The sequence below is a fragment of the Poromitra crassiceps genome, assembly GCF_964638095.1.
Source record: "Poromitra crassiceps genome assembly, chromosome: 22".
Taxonomy (NCBI): Eukaryota; Metazoa; Chordata; class Actinopteri; order Beryciformes; family Melamphaidae; genus Poromitra; species Poromitra crassiceps.
Window position 1 is genome coordinate 25037547 of NC_139647.1, and position 19052 is coordinate 25056598.

The window sequence follows — 19052 nt, forward strand, 5'->3', positions numbered from 1 at the left end:
ATAACTCATTTTAAATTAACAGTTGTGATGTCATTATTCAGTCTTAACCACCAATATTTGATCCTTTTCTCACTCACTCCTATGTCACCACACTCTCTCCCTGCAGGGCTTGAAATTAACTTTTTTCACCACCTGCCAATATGGCTGCTAGATTTAAAGTTACCAGCCAATTCGAATTTCCACTAGCCGAAATGTTTTTCTTGAAATAAACCAGAATATGAGTGGGTTAATTTAAGCATAAGTATCAGTAAGTGGCCCGGGATTCTCAAAGCCTGTGTTGAGGGTCACACAAGAACAAAAATGCACTCTTGAAGCTAAATAAATCCAAAATCAACAAGTTCATTATTTAAATTTCTACTTCAATGTAGAACAGTCATTTCTTACACATGAGATTACTTTTAGCCTTTTAGTCATAAATATTATTGAAAGATATTCCATATTCCAGACTCCAGACTGAAATGCTATAACAGAAGAGTATTGGCCAGAATGACATGAACATTTGGACACTTATTCAGCGGGTATCTTGCATGTTGCGTTCAGGTGCACTGTAAAAAAAAAACAAAAAAAACGTTTTTTTTTTTTTTTTTGCAATTCCATCGCGGGCCACACAGGGGGCGCCCGGGCCGTATGTTGCCCATGTATTATTATTATAACCTTTATTTAACCAGGTAAAACAAATTGAGATACGAAATCTCTTTTACAATTGCGACCTGGCCAAGAAGGCAGCAAGTTACAGATCAGATCATACACACATTTACATACGAGATACAAAAACTAATTAAAACAGAGCACAGACTACACCAACACTGCATCAGGAGTAATAGTAAGAAGCATACGAAATAAAATCGTATATTACGATTTACATCCTAAAATCATAGTCATAAAATCATGATAAAAGAGGCATAAAATGCAGAGGCATATTGTGCACAGAGGAGTTTAAATATTGCTACAAGAGGCATAAAGTGCATAAAGAGACAAAGTGCACAGTGGAAGTTTAAATGTTGCCACATTGCTGCGTATGACCTAAGCAGTCCAACATGTTGCCCATGGGTCATCATGGCCCATTGCTAACCCTAAAAACAAACAGAGTATTGAACAACATTGCCATCTTGTGGCTATTTGTTCTAACTGGTTCCCTGTAAAAGAGAATTATGCCAGTGATCTGGACCCACAAAGCTCAGCAACCGTTTCTGCTGTCAAAAGGCCAGAGAAATAGTCCACCTCCCAGTTCTAATCAAGAAACGCAGCCATGATTGTCAATCCAGCTTTTGGGATTGACAGATCGAGCGCGCATACGCGCTCGATCCCTAGGCTTGCCCGCTACCCGGGCTTGCTACCTTGCCCGCTGCGCGGCCTCACCCGTCCTGCAGCTCGCCAAGCTGGCCCTGCAGCTCGCATTCGCAGCTCGGCCGCTGCGTGGCCTTGCCCGCAGCTCGGCTGCTGTGTGGCCTGGCCTGCCCTATTGGCGCATGTCTCCCTCAGTCTCTCTCCCCCTCTCTCTCCCTCAGTCTCTCCCCCCTCTCTCCCTCTCCTCTCTCTCCTCCTCTCCTCTCTCTCCCTCAGTCTCTCTGCCCCTCTCTCTCTTCTCTCTCCCTCAGTCTCTCCCGTGGTCATCTGTGGTTTATTACATCACTGATGATGTCACAGTGGTTTATGACATCACTGATGATGTCACAGTGGGATTTATGACATCACTGATGATGTCATTTATGACATCACAGTGGGACATGGGACAGACAGAAACAGAGCCCTGCTAGCTCCCATTTATATACTGATGATGATATTATTTAAAGTAAAAAAACAAACAGGCCAATCAAAAAACTGTCATGGGGTTTTCCTCCTCTCCTCTCACACATGGGTGAAAAGTAAGTGACAGTGACAGTGAAACGTCAATAGGTTAAAAGGGTCAGTGAGAGATTAGGCTACATGATTTCAACTCCTATGCCATGAATTGCCCAAGAAGAAAGAGAGAGACGATCCCGGGCGAATGAAGGTATCTCATTTGCTCTGAATATATTTGGCTCCGCCCAGAGCCATAGCTCCGCCCTTTAGCTGTCAACCAAACCCAAAGTCAGAAAAAAGCTGCATGAAGTTGGAGATAGTTGGAAGGAAGTTATGTGGTTTCCTTTGGAAAATAAACCGCTCTAGTTGTCAGGGCATATCGGTGGTGGAGGTTTAGTCTGACAACTAGAACAATCAGGTGTGCTTTGAGGGGGAAAACAGACCCGATATTATCCTCATTAAGTGTTGTTCCCACTTCTGTATGAATGATGTTATTACTTTAAAAAGAACTAGCGTTAAACCAAAGAATTGTATTCTGAAGGCTGTAACCGGAAGTTCTATTGTGATTCTGGGGCTCTTGACTACAGACAACAGAGGCTCTTGACTACAGACAACAGAGTGAGAGGGAGAGAAACAAAAACCCGGCATTTTTCACTGCCTGGGTGTCTTGTCTTGTGTGCATGTCTGAACTGATCAGCTGAAACTGCTCCCGTGACATTTCATTTGTGGGCCTCCACTCTATCTACTGCTTTTTGTCTGCTCAACATGGCGAACCGAAAGCGCCAATTAGAGCAAGATCCATCCACTGCTGACACTTTCAAAACCCCAGAGAAGAGAGTGTCTGTGGTCCGAGAGCACGAAGAGGACTTCATGAGATGGGGAGTGGAGGAAACGTGCCAATACCTGCAGCGACAACAAGGACTCGAGGAATGGGCAGACACATTTAGAAGTCTGTCTTATTATGGTTTTGGTTTATACAGTTTGATCTGTTTAAATGTATTTTCTTCTTACAGCTAACGTTAGCCTGACTAGTCCAGTCTCTTCTCCTTTTGGACAGCTGCTAGCTCGGTTAACGTCCACCTGTCCATGTTTATTTGTGTGACTTGCTAACTAATAGCTTGTTAGCTAGTTCATGTTCTTGTTACAGCTGTTGTCAAAACGTACACAGTTGCAAGCTGTAGATGCTTGATTTTGCGGCGGCTTTTCTCAAAATTTGCGATGCAATTTGCAACATTTTATGTGATTTTCTGCTGTAAAATTGCGGGAACTGGCAAAAATTGCGGCATGAGGAAAACAATTCGATTTAATTTTTTAATTTTTAATTACATTTTTTCTTTTCCTCCCTTCATCATTTCTCTTCTCCTTTCTTCCTCATCCTCAATAATGCTATTATCACTTTGCCTTTTCTCATACCTTTTGCTTAGTGCTTTATATATTTCCTCTTATCCTTATTTCCTCTTTACTTTACTTTACTTTATTTCATTTGGCAGACGCCTTTCTCCAAAGCGACGTACAGAGGGATAAAAAACAAGCATAGATCATGTAACATACATAGTGGAAAGCAGAGATAATGAAAAAGATAAATAAAATAAAGAACCAAAAACAGTTGACAGTCCGTGGGCAGCATATAAGGGAGTTGAAGAAGGTTAGGGGGAGGTAAAATGGAGAGAAAAGAGATGAGTTTTTAGCCGATTGTGGAAGATGGGGAGAGATTCTGATGTCCTGACCATGGGGGGGAGCTCGTTCCACCATTTGGGGGCGAGACAGGTAAAAAGGCGAGCTTGAGAGCGGCCCTTGAGCCCGCGAAGCAAGGGGGGGGGCGAGCTGGCATGCCTTCCTTTTTAAATATACTTTATTCAATTATTCAATAAGGGGTTACAAACATTTACAGTAAATACATTTTTTTTATTTATTTTTTATAAACAGTAGAAAGGAATAGTTATCAAAAATAAGAAGTCTGTTAGAAGGTGAGCAGGTGCCAGGGTGTGGGTCTCTTTGTTCTGTCCAGTGTTCTTTGCCTTTTCAGTTCCGTTATGATTTGTTTATAGACCGGCATGCCTTCCCTGTCCTCCTCATCCCTTCCTTGTTCCTTGTTCCTTGTTCCTTGTTCCTTGTTCCTTGTTCCTTGTTAAATATTCAAACAACTAGACCCTAAGCTAAATATAGCCTGGGTAAACCCAGCCCCCAGTGACCTGCTCTCAGACCTGTTCTCAGTCACTAGTGACTGGGAACTGAGAGAGCAGGTCACGTGGGGGCTGGGTTTACCTAGGCTAAGCTAAATATGCCACCTGTGTGTGTGTGTGTGTGTGTGGGTCTCAAATGCTTCGCGCTAGCAAAGTAGCTGTCCAGTGACGATTTCCGTTTGTGTTCCTCCACGACAGTGTTGCAGGGAGTGCAAAATAGTTTGCCTCCACTTTTATGCAAAACATTTGGAAATTGTTTTGCGGTTATTTTTGTTGGTAAATGTGAGGGGTTTGCCCTCCTCATCACAATGCGATGACGTGTTACGTTATGTCCCATACTCTCGTCACTTCCTATTGTTGTCCCTCGTTCCCACAGCAACCAGGCAAGATGACAGTGCACACATATCTCAAACCCAGGTAAAGAATAGATGCGGCATTTTACTAACTTTTTGTGGCAAAATTGCGGGAATTTTGAAAAATTGCAAGCCCCGCAAATATCGCGGAGTTTGGTTGAATTTGCATTAATTATTGCGATCGCAAAATCGCAATTTCCTGGAGGGACTGTAGTGTCTACGTTAAGTTACACGCGTCACGCCAAGTTGATTTGTATAGCCCTAATTCACAAGCATGTCTCAGAGGACTTTACAGAGAGGGTGTCTAGCTAAATCTAGCTACGCACAATCAATAAACATAATTTAACGTGCCATTTGGGGGACGCTTTTATCCAAAGTGCTCTGCAATACCACAAGTACCAAACGCCTAACCCTAACAGTGTTGTGTTGCTCTATTCCCTGAGATACAGGAGAACTATGAAATGCCAACAACATTGTGTTTCCTCCTGTGTCCAGAGAAAAAAATAACTGGTGTCGATCTGCAGGATCTCTCCGAGACACAGTTGGAGAAGATTGGCATAGAGTAAGTGTGTCATTTGTCCTGGTGTCGGATGTCTAAGAAAACATACGAATCCTGATTCCTGCCTAACCAAAGGGGGTTTCATTCAAAGCCAATGCCCCTTGGTGTGGTATCACTATAATGGTTGACCAGAATGGCAGGCAGTCAAGCAAAACCCACAGCCCCCTTTGATGTTTCACAGTCCACTTTCTCTTACACTGCTTTTCTCTCTCTCCCTAGGCCCCGTGGTGTCCGTCTGCAACTCCTATACAGTCTCAGGAAGCTCTGGCAGAGAGCAGCGGAGCCAAAGGTATACAATGTTCTTCAAAATAACTCATGTTGAAGGATGTGGTGATAACAGAGACTGACTATTTAAAAGAAGAAAGGTGTGTAGGATAAACAGCAAGGGAAGGTCAAGACATACCAGGGTCAGTAAAGGACCATCACAGCCACCTACAGTACCATCCATTATGGTTTCTTTTTTGCTTGCTGTTATTGTTTTTGTCCTTGTCTACTCTCACTCTACAGTCAAGTTAAGTCAGCAGGCTGGAAAAAGGGGGAAGAGAGGTAGAATAAGATGAATGATGAAACACTAGTTTCATCATCCCCTCATCTTTGCTTGCCCCTTCCAGTGATATTGAACAGTGAGCTCTAAAACAACACCCTTGGAGTTGGTAGGGACTATCGTGTGGATTTCCCAGGTTGCCGAGGACGATGTTGAATCAGGAGTCCACTCCACACACATAGAAACTTCATTCCAAAATAAAACCACTATGAGGAATGACCTCAATTTAAATGTTAGGGTATTGCAGTGGTTGTGCAACGAATGAGTTGATTCCTGGCCAGGAAGACAAACTATGCGAGACGATACTGTCACGGGTTCGGTTCTAAAAATAGATAGGCTCGTGTCTAGATGAACTGGACCCGCAACATACCACGGCAGAAGGAAATAACCACAAGGCTGCCAGATGGAAAGTTTGTGAAAGGGAGGTTGACTTACCTGGCACAGGTGTGGTTGTGCAACGAATGAGTTGGTTCCTGGCCAGGAAGACAAACTATGCGAGACGATACTGTCACGGTTTCGGTTCTAAAAAGAGATAGGCTCGTGTCTAGATGAACTGGACCCGCAACATACCACGGCAGAACCAAAGACCCACAAGGCTGCCAGATGGAAAGTTTGTGAAAGGGAGGTTGACTTACCCGGCACAGGCGTAGGGCGCAGACAGCAGGCCGGCCGAGGCAGACGGCTCGTGCTTTACTGGATAGCCCAAGCCGGGGTGTGGAAGCTAGCTACAACCAGCTTCCGTTCATTAGTTTAGACGCTAACAGAAAAGTATCTCACACACACTCACACCCATACGTGAAAATAAAGGAATAAAGAGAATAGAGAGAACAGGAGGCGGGGGAGACAACATGTCTTCCTTGGTTGGAGTGGCCGAGAGACACCCCTTCAAGTCAACTCCCACTTTCCTATGACAGCCTCACGCGATGCCATAAATCACACAACAGGGGTAACCAGCAACCATCATATTAACCAACTGTGACAATACCAAAAAGAGACTGGCATGATAGACTTTTCATTTGGGTGTTGTGAGGCATCCCAGATGCCAAGACGCTGGTCTTTGAATATGTCACACTACAAGAGGTAAAGACGGCCTCCCTGCCTCCCGAAAGACAGGCACAGATTTGTTTTTAACTAACAGTCTCTTAGCTGATAAATAATACAATACGTGTGTATATTTTTCTAATCCTAGCTGTTTGGTGTGCTGTTTTCTACCAGGTGTTTAATGATCCCATCCATGGGCATGTGGAGATACACCCACTTCTCATCCGAATCATAGACACACCCCAGTTCCAAAGACTACGAAACATCAAGCAGCTGGGAGGAACCTACTATGTCTTCCCTGGTGCATCTCACAACCGCTTTGAACACTCCATTGGGTATGTCTGTGTGTGTTTTCAGATGTGTGTGTGTGTGTGTGTGGATTCAAAATGTTTACTATTGGGGAAGTTTGGTTTGCAGACAGGGTGCAGTAAAACACACACAATAAGAACAATAAAACTTTGAAACTTTGAAAACATGTAAAGAACAGTCAACAGAGTCATCAATGCAAAATATAAAGTTTTTAGCCTGATAGCAGACTAAATTGTCAACTCTGATGCATCAAAAGCTCATGATGTGTTAGTTCCAGGTGGGTAGCAGCAGGATGGTCACACAGTGGTTGTGAAAGGGGTTGTTCTGTTGTTGATGCCCTGCTGCAGGGTGGGACACCTAGCAGGACGGCTTGTACAAGCACTGAATGACAGGCAGCCAGAACTCCTCATCTCGCGCAGGGACATCCTTTGTGTGCAGATCGCTGGTCTCTGCCATGACCTGGGTGAGTTAAGAAACACACACACACACACACACACACACACACACACACACTGTGCCATGCCATGACTCATCTCATGTAACTGATCATTAATAACTGGGTGTGGTTGGGAGTCAGAATAAAACTGAAACTGTAGCTTCAGTAGCTTCTATTTGGTACAAGACTTGGTAAGATATAAACATGAATAGTTTAATGCACACGCAAACAAATCAGTAACATCTCCATATCCCTCTTTATCCAGGACATGGACCTTTTTCCCATATGTTCGATGGCATGTTCATCCCCAGAGCGCGTCCAGGATTGAAATGGAAGGTGAGAAACTGTCCCCCTTATATATATTTTTTAATTTTGTTTCTATAGTCCCATGTCATATATTGGTCAGTGTTGAGGGGTAACACATTACTGTAATCACATTACAGTTGTCTGTAACGAGTAGTGTAAGGCGTTATGGTTCCTAAATCCAGTAATCACATTAGTTACTAAATCAAACACTGTCATTACTTGCATTACATAAATCCTTCAAACATCAGCAGGATCGGGATTGAATCTGCAGGATTCTGGAAAAAAACATCCAATGTTTCCAGTGCTTTTTAATGCACGATTGCGCAACACCACAGCTGACTGTTAAAAGCCGTTAATTGCTAGAATGGATGGACTAGAGGGACGGGGAGGAGTGATGATTGGTTAGATTTAGGCATGAGGAGTGACGATAGGATGTTTCATGTCAATCGGAGGCAGTCATCCCTCTGGCCGATCCATTGTAGCACCAACTTTCATAGGAGTTCGAGTCAGTTTGGGGGGGCTGTAGGGGGAGGGGGGGATGGCAGCGCTGTCTACAACTTTTGAGGGGTGGAGATACGCACATTACTTCACTCAAGCGATGTTAGTAACGCAAAAGTAATGTAACGAGTAGTGGAACGACTTTCGCCAGGGAGTAAAGTAATGTCACAATGCTTATGTATGACATCACTGACAAACACAGCACTGTCAAACTGGACTGGTTCAATCACAAACAGTATTTAACTGTATTAAGTTCTTTGATAAGTGCTGGCACACAGTTCCAGCACTGTGAGGCTCTGATTGAAAGGGCTGAATGACCAACTGAACGACAAGACACATCTGCTGTCAATATGCAAGCTGGAACTGTTTTAAACCAATGTCCAATGTTAGATACTTCAGAAAACTATCTCTAGCAGCAAGGATATGCTAGATTCCTAAGAATCTATCAATCCACCAGAGATGGGCACTTGAGACTTGGTGACTTGGACTCGAGTCGACTCGAGTCCCTGTTTTGATGACTTGTGACTTGACTTGACAAAAACATAAATGACTTGAGACTTACTTGGACTTGGAAGTTAAAGACTCGAGACTTGACTTGACTTGAGAGGTGATGACTTGGATGACTTGTTTGTGTTTGTCTGTTTAAATAATTAAATCATAACATAACATTGTCCAAGTTTCTCTGTCTGTCCGGTATGCGTCAGTCAGTGCATGGCGGGGAGTGCAAGCTGGAGAGGAGACGAAGAGAGGAGCGTGACGGACAGCCGCTCATCCAATCACGACAATGCTATAAGGAGGAACATGACTGAGTGATCCAATGACAAATTGTCATCCAGTCATGCTCCGCCTTATAGCATTGTCGTGATTGGATGACTGGCCGTCAATCAATCATGTCACTGGATTGCACACAGCTGCGATATTCTTCAAACAGGCAGAAGGGACAGGGGCGGAACGTTTGATGTTGTAGTCTGGCTGTCAGTGTTTCACTGTTTAACAGTGATTGAGAGGAAATATTTATTAAATACTTTTGGCCAGCGCAGGCCCGTAGACTATCGGTTCGATCTGTAGACTGCGAGCACGCCAAGAGATCTTAAAATATTATGCACAAGCTTGCGCAACACGGTGGTCTCCAAAGTTCCTAATCATCCTACAACTCGTTCTAGTTGTGAGATGTATATATACCCCGCCTGAAAATGTGCTTTAGACTTAGGGTGTTCATAAAGTCAATTTTAAATTTTTATTTTGGCCAACATTGAAATATTACAACTTGTGGTAAAAATTTGGTAAAAAGAAATATTACTATCTACCACTTATTTAGCTTCATCTGGTTGCTTCCTTGTCAACCACAATGCATATTGGGACATTATGCAAATGTAGCCTATGTGTCAGCCCTGGGTTGGAGGGGGGAGAGGTACATGTTGTCAGCTGTGTGTGTGTGTGTGTGTGTGTGTGTGTGTGTGTGTGTCAACAGGTTCAACAATGCTTTTCTGCACTACTACGTTTCCACCTAGCCTTGTTTATATTAATATGTTTTGATTGAGAAGAGGTAAATACTCTAAGTTTAAGCTATTTGTTTTTGTTTGATTACATTGTAGTATGGCTGTCAGCCTGTCACTAATTCACAGTTTAAAACTGACGTGGCAGATTTTTTTTTTTTTTACTGAGAAGCAGTTAAGAAATAAATAAGCGTTTATAAAGTTATTTGACTTTTGTTTGATTACATTTATTTCACTGAATATCAATGATTAGAATACAAATTAAATTTGTCATACTTTTTGAACGGGTTAGATACTGTAAATTGGCCAATAATATCACCACTATTAGACAGGTATTAATACCATGTCTTTTTTCTTTATAAACAAAGGTAAGACTGCAGTATTTGGGCGTGGAAAAAAAAAGTGACTTGACTTGGGACTTGACTTGCCTTAACTAGGGACTCGACTTGACTTGACTTGACAAAACCTGTGACTTGACTTGACTTGACTTGCCCAAAACAAAATGACTTGGGACTTGCTTGAGACTTGGACCAAATGACTTGGGACTTACTTGAGACTTGGACCGAAGTGACTTGGTCCCATGTCTGCAATCCACAACCACAGTAATAATCCAGCCCAAACATGCTGTTGGATTGTCCAATTATTTATTTATTATTTATTGTTTATTTTGGCTATTTTCTAGCAATTCGGAAGCTAAAACTTTAGTTTCACAAAGCTTGACCTGACCTCTCCGGTGTTCTTAAAATATGGTTTAACAAGAAGTTTTCAAAAAGCCAGAACTATGTAAGTGAACAGCATGGTGTTTTTTGTATATAATTAAACCAAGGCTGATCTGCTAAGCAATTCCTGTCAAATGACTAGTAAGCAAAACAGTTGTCAACTAAGATAGTCATTATTACAGTGTCCAGCCTGATAAGGTTCAGTGATAAGAACTCTTAGTCATGGTGTCATTAATACAATTTATCAAACGTGAGAGAGATAAGAACCATTCAAGTTTGTATCCTGGACTGTTATTGTCGTGGATAATTCTATATGAATATGTCGAAATAAATAGGACACCTTCTCAGTCGCTGTGAAGATATGAATCTGTTTAATTCTAACCACACATGAGCATTTATATGTGAGTATGCCTGTCATTGTAGTAAACTCTTAGATAAGCTCTTTCTGTTTGATTAGTGAGTCAAGACAATTTGAAATGGTGAATGTTCACGTTCTCATCTTAATATGCATCTGTGTGCCTGTTGTGTTGCAGCATGAGACTGCTTCTCAAGAGATGTTTGACTACCTGGTGAGTGATAATGGCCTGGAGCCGGTGATGAAGGATCATGGCCTGGTGTTGCCTGAGGACCTGGACTTCATCAAGGAGCAGATCGGTGGACCCGTCTCGGTCAGTCATTAACACACACTACAAATGTGTATAGACTTTTAAGCATTAGAAAAGTGTGTGACTTGGCTAAATTGATCTATGGTCAGGTTCCAAACCTCTCACCGTTCCCTCCGCTCCTCCACTAGTGTAGGACGCCTCGCCCCCCTTCACTACGGGGCTCAAAAGTCGTTCATCCCAATCTCGACTCTTCTCGTCCCTGGCACCTCAATGGTGGAATGAGCTCCCCCCTATGGTCAGGACGGCCGCTTCACTGCCAATCTTTCGTCAAAAACTTAAAGTCCCTGGAAACCAAAATCCACAAAAACGTTCTAACTATGTTATTTAGGGTCTTATGTTAGTAATTGTGTGCCTCCGAAATTATTATACATTACTTTCAACCCAAAGCCTTAAAATCGACACTTTTCTACAAGATTCTACAAAGTACTTCCTCATTGAAGAGAGCAGTCCGCGAGGTGCTAAAACGCAGGAGATTATGAGGTCATAAGCTCTATATAACCTTTGTACACGGGTGTTCTTTGCCCCCACAGCGCTGCTCAGTGTCTGTCTGTCTCCCTCCCACTCTGTGTGCTGTGTTCGTTCGTTCGTTCTCTCTCTCTCTCTCTCTCTCTCTCTCTCTGGACTAGTGAGAGAGAGAGAGAGAGAGAACGAACGAACGAACACAGCACACGGTGGGAGGGAGACAGAAGCGCTGTGCACTCGAAGTGGCAGAGCAGAGATTAGTCTCGTCGGCGGTGTGTAGAAACCTCTCCTCTGCCTGCTGCGGCGCTGCTGTGTGTGTGTGTGTGTGTGTGTGTGTGTGTGTGCGCGCGTGCAGACAGATAGACAGATAGACAGATGACCGTCAGTACGCTATGCGCGCAGCAACACGCGAACACACACACACACACACACACACACACACACACACACACACACAAACCATCTCTCTCTCTCTCCCTCTCCGAGGAGAGGAGAGAGGTCTGAGAGAGGGAAATTTCCCTGCTGTAGACGGGACACGCCCACACAGTCCGCGGGAGAAAATACACTCTAAAAAATAATTGATTCTCATGACTTTTGCCAGGACTGTCAAACCTAAATTTATATATTTTGCGACGTTCATCATCGTTCAAATTTGGCTGGTGGCTTATTAACATAGGCTCCTGTGATGTGATGAACTCAAAATGCTAAATAATAAAGAAATATTTCTGGTTTCCAGGGACTTTAAAACACACCTTTCAGGCTCCACCTGGCCCCTTCTTGAACTAACATCTTTCTCTCTCTCTCTCTCTCTCTCTCTCTCTCTCTAAAAAAACAACAAAAAAACTTTACCACTATTTCTTCAGAAGTTGTAGCTGTCATAGACTGTGTTGCATAGTTGATTGCTCTATTGCTGACAAAAATGTGTTATTGTAAGTCGCTTTGGATAAAAGCATCTGCCAAATGACGTAATGTAATGAATTCGGAGGAAAAAGTCTGAATTTATGTCATCAATCACGCAATTGTGATGTCATCAGTGAGGGCTGTACAGTGCAATTATGTCACACATGCTATGAAATAATTTACAGCAGTAGCACCCATACAGTTTTGCGTGTGTGGAACTTAACTGTGACGGCAGTGCCGCCGCAGCGTCCAGAGACTATATGGCGCAGACAGCCTATCTTGTCAAAACATCTTGTTGTTCATCTTCAAATGACTCAATAATGACCTTTGCCAGACGAACGTTACATTCTGAACTCGCCGTCACTCGGAGACCAACATTAATGTTAGTGCAGCAGAGCAGTGCTCACTCAACAGTAACACATGAGACTGGCTGACCAACACACTGCAGCGCTGTGCAACTCTAAGGTGAAGAACTTAAAACTTGTGCTCAGTCCGTTTCACCTCAAAAACCCTACGCCCGCTCAACGACTTGGACAACGATGGCTTTCCCCACAACAGTGCAGCAGAGTGGCTGCTCTCTATACTTGCTGCTCTCCACTAAAATGTGAATAGCATGTTAACACTTTGAGTGCCACGGCCCTTGGGCAAAAGGTTGCTTGCTGTGCCACATAGGCCGCAATGCATTTTAAAACAGTCATATAATTTCTTTAATAATTACTATGTAAACACTGAACACGCACAAATAACGATGAGACTCTCTTCTATCACCTGCAAAAAAAAGTTTATTGATCCCATTTTCCGTTCTTTAGTTATGAGCCGGAGAAGATAGCTTGATTGAACGAAAAACAGACCTTTTTTTCTACGAGCTGAGATAATGAGCCTTTTGTGAAATTAAACATTTCAAGCACATCACTGACTCTGAAGCTAATTTTCTGATGTAGTCACACCTCAAAAATAATTTCCTTCAATAAAACAGTGAAGGCCAGGGAATTTTGTTTGGAAGAATAATATTTTTAGCTGCAACCAGCAGCGCTGGCCCCTGCGTGCGCTGCTGGTTGCAGCTTCTTGCTTCTGCTGGTGGGCATCGGATATTCTGGCTTGCGTTTGCCAACCCTGTCCTGCTGTCTGGGTCTGTCTGGGTCAGTGTTGTGTGCTGCTCTGCGTGCCCCACCTCCCCCCCTCCTCCTCCCCCCCCCCGTTGTGGGAGGAGTGTCTCTCTGCTCTGCTCGGCTCTGCTGTTTGCTCTGCGTGTGCTCAGCACTTGAAAAGTCCGCTAGATCCAGCTTTTTTACAGCCGCGTGTACCAGCTCCCATGCTTCCAGTTGAGAATAATAACAAATCCACGGCTGATCATGCGAATGGGCTGTTGCAGCGCACATGGAGGTGCTCAATTGTGATAGCAGATTGGCTGCTGCAGGGGCACAGCTAAACGTTATGCTTCAATGAAGCAGCTGCATACGGACGGATGCGATGCGATTTCCTTTTCCCCAACGACTTCTTCTGTGTGTTTTACTCCACGTTCTCTCATCTGGAGAGCGCTGTCACCACCTAAGGGTTCTGTAAAATAGGTTAGACACATTCAATAGCTCTCATATTGTAAGAGGCGATGTAAGAAGCTGAGATGGACACCCCCCCCCCGTCAAAAAAACAATTTAGAGTTATTGACGCCATTTGGCGTCGCTGGCACTCTACGGTAAATTTCTAATGACGCCATATGGCGTCGCTGGCACTCAATGTGTTAACGTACCGGATGATTTCCATGGGAAGCGTTTACGTCACATGGAAGACAAGAGAAGAGGGTGTCAAAACTCCTAGGTGTATCCCAGTTTGACCATGCAGGCAGATGGGGACCTGGAGGCTCAGCTGGCCAGTAAGGAGAAGGAATGGAAGGAGCTCCAGTCTCTCAGGTTCCAGCAGCTGGAGAGCTCCCTCAAAGAGGCCCAGGACGAGCGCTCCTCCCTGAGGCAACGCTTCCAGCAGCTGAGGGAGGATTTCCAATTCAACTTGGCGGTCCTAGAGGAGAGAGACCCAGAGCTGGAGAGATACGATGCTGTGGCCACCATGTCACTGACTGTAGAGAGCAACAGACAGAAGGAGCTGAGCCAGCTGCGTATCCAGGTAGTCAAGCTGGAGGAGCTGAGAGGCCGGGAGGCCAAGGAGAGGGAGGAGGAGCTGAGGGCCGGCCAGCACCGAGCTGCTAAGCACAGCCTGCAGCTGGACCAGCTGCAGGGCTCTATGGCTGCTGACATTCAGAAGCAAAGGGAGGAGTATGAGAGGATGAAACAGGATCTGCAGCGCCGGATAATAGAGGTGGAAGGAGAGCTGGCCCTACAGAGACGGGAGATGACGGCAGACTTTGACAACGATCTCAGACTCCGGGAACACGAGTTCAACCTGAAAATGGATGAGATGCGAGGTGTGGTGCTGTCTCATGAACTCCACGTGAAGCTGCTGTCTAAAGAGATGGAGGTGCACTTCCAGGCCCAGGTCCAGGCTGTGGAGGCTCTGCAGGCCTCTGAGGAGCTCTGTCAACAGCTCCAAACCCAGCTCCAACACAGCGCCTGGAAGATTGGTCTCCATCCTTTTCAGCTTGTCCTCAAGCTCCTTAATCATGTGATCCTTGCCAGCAGTGAGGTCTGTAAACTGAAGAAGGAGGAGGATAACCACAACACGAGGATCTGGACCGGGCTCTGAGGGAGTGCGAGGCCCGGCTGGAGGCCCAGCGGCAGGCCCACACCCAGCAGCTGCAGACCGCTGAGAGACATGTGGTGAAGCTGCAGGAGGACATGGAGGTGATGGCTGCACAGGCGCGCCGGGCACAGAGCGACCAGCGGGAAGCGCTGGAACGGAGAGACAAGACTGCACAGAGGCTTCGCTCAGAGTTGGAGGTGACACAAGTTGGCTGGGACAAGTACTGTACATCAGCCTCCTTGGCAACAGCCTCCAAGGAGGCTGTTGCCAAGGAGACGGAAATGCTGCCCTTGCAGGAGAGAGAGGCTAAACTGAGGGGTGAACTGGAGAGGAGCAGGGAGGAGGTGGAGAGATACAAGCTGCAGCTGGGCGCAGGTCTGGACAGAGAGAAGGCTTTAGAGCGGACGAGAGTCCAGTTGGAGCTGGAGTGGCAGAGACGCTGTGAGGACACCAAGGCTGAACACTACCTGGCCAGTGAGCAGCTCATACAGGGCCTGACCCAGGCCAGAGACCAGACCAGGGCGGAGCTGAGGGAACGAGACAGAGAGCTACAGGACCTGACTGTTACTGCGTTCTGTTACAGTGGAGAGAGACCAGGCACTACAGGGTTTCACACCAAACATGAGTGATCTGGCATCGGAGGAGATCCGTCGCCTGCAGCAGCAGAGCAGCAGCCTGAGGGCTGTGGTGGCCCAGATGAGGAAGGATATGGATCTCAGCCATCTCCCAGCCCAGCCTCCAAGCGGCCCTGTCATCTCCTCCACCATCCCTACTACCAGCATACAGGTGGCTAGTGGACCACCAGCACAGCCCACTGGCAACTCCTCTACAACCAGCACAGCACTTCCAGTTCCTCCAGAATACAGTCATGGCCTGGAGCAGGAGGTGTCACTGCTGAAGGCTCGGTGCAGACACCTGGAGGGACAGCTAGAGGGCCCTGTAGGACCCCTCAATCCAGCTGCAGCCACAGACAGACCTGTTGAGGCCCTGGCCCCCGTGGCTCTGGACAACACGTACCTACAGAACCACATCAGATCACTCAACGAAACTATTGGCGGTCTGCGTATGGAGAAAGTCAGCAACACTGCTGCCTTGAAGAAGCAGGAGGTGAGAGTGGCACATCTGGAGTCTGCCCTCTCCAGCCTCACGCAACAGTGCCATGCCAAGCAGGTGGAAGGGGAGGAGCTACGTCTGGAAGTGGCCAATCAGCGGAGGAAGGGGGTGTGTGAGGAGGCGGGTCTTCATCAGCGTTTGGCCGCAGTAGAGATGGAGCTGGAGGAAGTGAGGCGAGAGAAGGAGGAGTACCAGAAAGGAAATGTCCTCAACAACCTGGAGTCTGTTGCCCTGGGGAACCAGGTTTCGGCACTGAATTTGGACATTGCTAGCAGGCGGGAGCCCATTGTGTGTGAACAAAGTGAGATCGTGCGACAGCTCCAGGAGGAGAACCTGTGTCTCCGGCGGCAGCAGCTGGCCTTGGGCCTGAGGTCTGCCGGTGTGCCAGGGGACGTGCCAGGTGGTAAACCAAACGCACCTCTCCTGCAGGCCAAGCTGAAGCAGGCGGCTCGCTGTATCGCCCGTCTGAGCAGGGAGCGGCAGCAGCTGATTCATAGCTTTCAAGGGGCGTTACGTGCTGCCGGGAACGCCCACCTGGCGGTCAAAAAAAAACTTGTTCATTCCGTTGCCTGCGAGTCGACTCACGCTGTTTGTTCAGCCAAAGTGCCGCATAGCCTACCTGTTGTGCTATCGGTTGCACTAAACCGACGAGGAGACACGCCTGGCTTGTGTTTTACAGAATCCCGTCGGAGAAAGAAAGGAGAAGGTTGTGGATTTGTGCGACGTGGTTCAGTCGCTGGGGGCAACATTTTTTTGCTTTTTTTTCTACCATCAAAGTACACACGTCTTTGCTCTTTGCGGCCAACATTTCATCAAAGGTAAGCTCAAGTAACGTTAACGGGGTATTAATCATTATTGTAACGTTACTTGAGCTTACCTTTGATGAAATGTTGCCCGCAAAGAGCAAAGACGTGTGTACTTTGATGGTAGAAAAAAAAGCAATTTTTTTCCCCTGCCCAGCGACTGAACCACGTCGCACAAATCCACAACCTTCTCCTTTCTTTCTCCGACGGGATTCTGTAAAACACAAGCCAGGCGTGTCTCCTCGTCGGTTTAGTGCAACCGATAGCACAACAGGTAGGCTATGCGGCACTTTGGCTGAACAAACAGCGTGAGTCGACTCGCAGGCAACGGAATCAACAAGTTTTTTTTTTACCGCCAGGTGGGCGTTCCCGGCAGCACGTAACGCCCCTTGAAAGCTATGAATAGAGATGGGCAACCGCCTGTGAGCCCACACCAGCACTGCTGGACTACATGTCCCCCAGGCCTCTGTCAGACCAGTGCAGTCAATGGAGCCAGAGAGGCTCTCCATAGAGAAGCAGGGGGACCAACATGGCCGTCTGTCTTCTCTGGAACAGCTGCAGTACCAGCTCACCTCCCAGGAGCTGCAGTACGCTCAGAAGCAGGGGCCCTCCATTGTGGTTCAGCCGCTGCTCTCTGAGACCAACAGTGGAGGTCGGGCACAAACGTGGCTGCCAAACCCTGGACCCAGGGGCCCAAAGACACAGGTGGGCCTGAGCACCCAAGGAGCAAAGTGAACACGCCTCCTCCATTCAGCCAATCCCCGAGCTCGCTGCTTCTGCACCCCTCCCGCCCGGCCGGACCCCTGATGTCAGCGGTGGCATCGGAGGGCTCGCTGAAGCAAGTGTGAAAGATGCTGGACCGAGGCCTCAGTCCGTCAATACTCATTGAAGGTGAAGGGGACCCGAGCACCAGGGACTTGGCTGAGCCCAGCGGCGCTGGAGTCCATGTCCATTTGAGGGTGCAGGGGGTCAGGGCCCCTATCCAGACACAGATACAGGCCCAAGAGAGGAGGAAACCCACTAGAATGACATTACACCCTCACCCAGCCAAGACAGGCTGCAGGGTCAGCAAGATCACAAACCACAATATCAAGGGCTGATGGTCCGGATGGATGGACCAGTGAAGGGAAGGGAGGGGAAGTGTGGAAGAACGTAGTGTTCTTGGACCATTGCATGAATGCCAATTCTGGCTAGGTAGAGGCTTTTTTTTATAAAGTATAGCACACACCCAGAGATGCAGTGGTAGAGAACAAGTTGGGTAAGATATGAAGTCCAGCAGGTGACCTTCATAAGGCAAACATTGACACAGTGGTAAGGGACATCTGTGATGTTGAGTTCCAGCCCCTTTCACACAGTACACATCTCAATTCTTACCTGCTTCTCTTTAGCTACATCTCCTCCTTTGTGATTGGTATAGATTTATTAAGCCATTTAAAAAGCTAAATTAATAAGGGACAATGGCTTTGACCTGCTTTCACCTTCATCTCAATAGAGCGCTTCATTAAAAGAGTCAACAGGAGTGGGAATCAAATACTGTAAACCTGACTAAAGCATCATCCTTCATCTGACTGACTCACTACATGTATTAAAGTATTAAAAACAGCAAACAATGTACTGTGCCCAGTTCTGCCCTGATGGCAGGTCAGAGGAGCCTCTGTTGGTATGCAGAGTATGTCGGTAAGTAACAAGATGTTATGGTGTTATGGCAGGGATGGGACAACAATGTGCCATGGCTTTTCATTCCAACACTGCAGCAGATGACTTCAGTGATGACCAGAGATGAGGAACTAATAATGAACCTGCCTCTACTACTGTACCTCTATAGCCAATGTACGCATACCAACAAAAACACATCTAACCTGGCATCTTGAGAGCTGTGCAGAGATGATTAGTTCCTCCTCTCTGTCACTCTGGATGAATGTTTGCTCATCACGGAAATCACCTGCTTGACAGCATTGTTCTTCTTCACAATCCAGAGTAAATGATAACACCTTGATAACAATCTGGATCTGTACAGGCAGGCATACATGCATATCTGCATACCTCTAACCTGCCATCTGTAGCAGGGATGGGCAGGTTACTAAGAAAAGAGCTTGCAAGTACAGCCTACCTATCTATAATAATCAAAGCAAATCAAAGCTCTATAATAAAAAAAATAAGCTATAGCCTACCATGCCAAGGAAGTATTACTA

At 46.1% G+C, this 19052-nt stretch overlaps 2 pseudogenes across 2 annotated transcripts in view; both read left to right on the plus strand.

Annotated features, from left to right (window-relative positions):
• The first annotated feature begins 2471 nt into the window (after positions 1-2471).
• Positions 2472-19052, plus strand: part of LOC310795921 (deoxynucleoside triphosphate triphosphohydrolase SAMHD1-like) — a 28279-nt pseudogene continuing 11698 nt past the window's right edge. Inside the window, exons 1-7 of the transcript XR_014553970.1 lie at positions 2472-2731; positions 4814-4880; positions 5097-5166; positions 6637-6797; positions 7119-7234; positions 7473-7543; positions 10760-10894. The product of XR_014553970.1 is annotated as a deoxynucleoside triphosphate triphosphohydrolase SAMHD1-like (transcript). The remainder of the gene's footprint in view (positions 2732-4813; positions 4881-5096; positions 5167-6636; positions 6798-7118; positions 7235-7472; positions 7544-10759; positions 10895-19052) is intronic.
• On the plus strand, positions 14087-17595 carry LOC310796062 (coiled-coil domain-containing protein 57-like; annotated as a pseudogene). Its single transcript has 3 exons — positions 14087-14887; positions 14953-16597; positions 17323-17595. The product of its transcript is annotated as a coiled-coil domain-containing protein 57-like (transcript).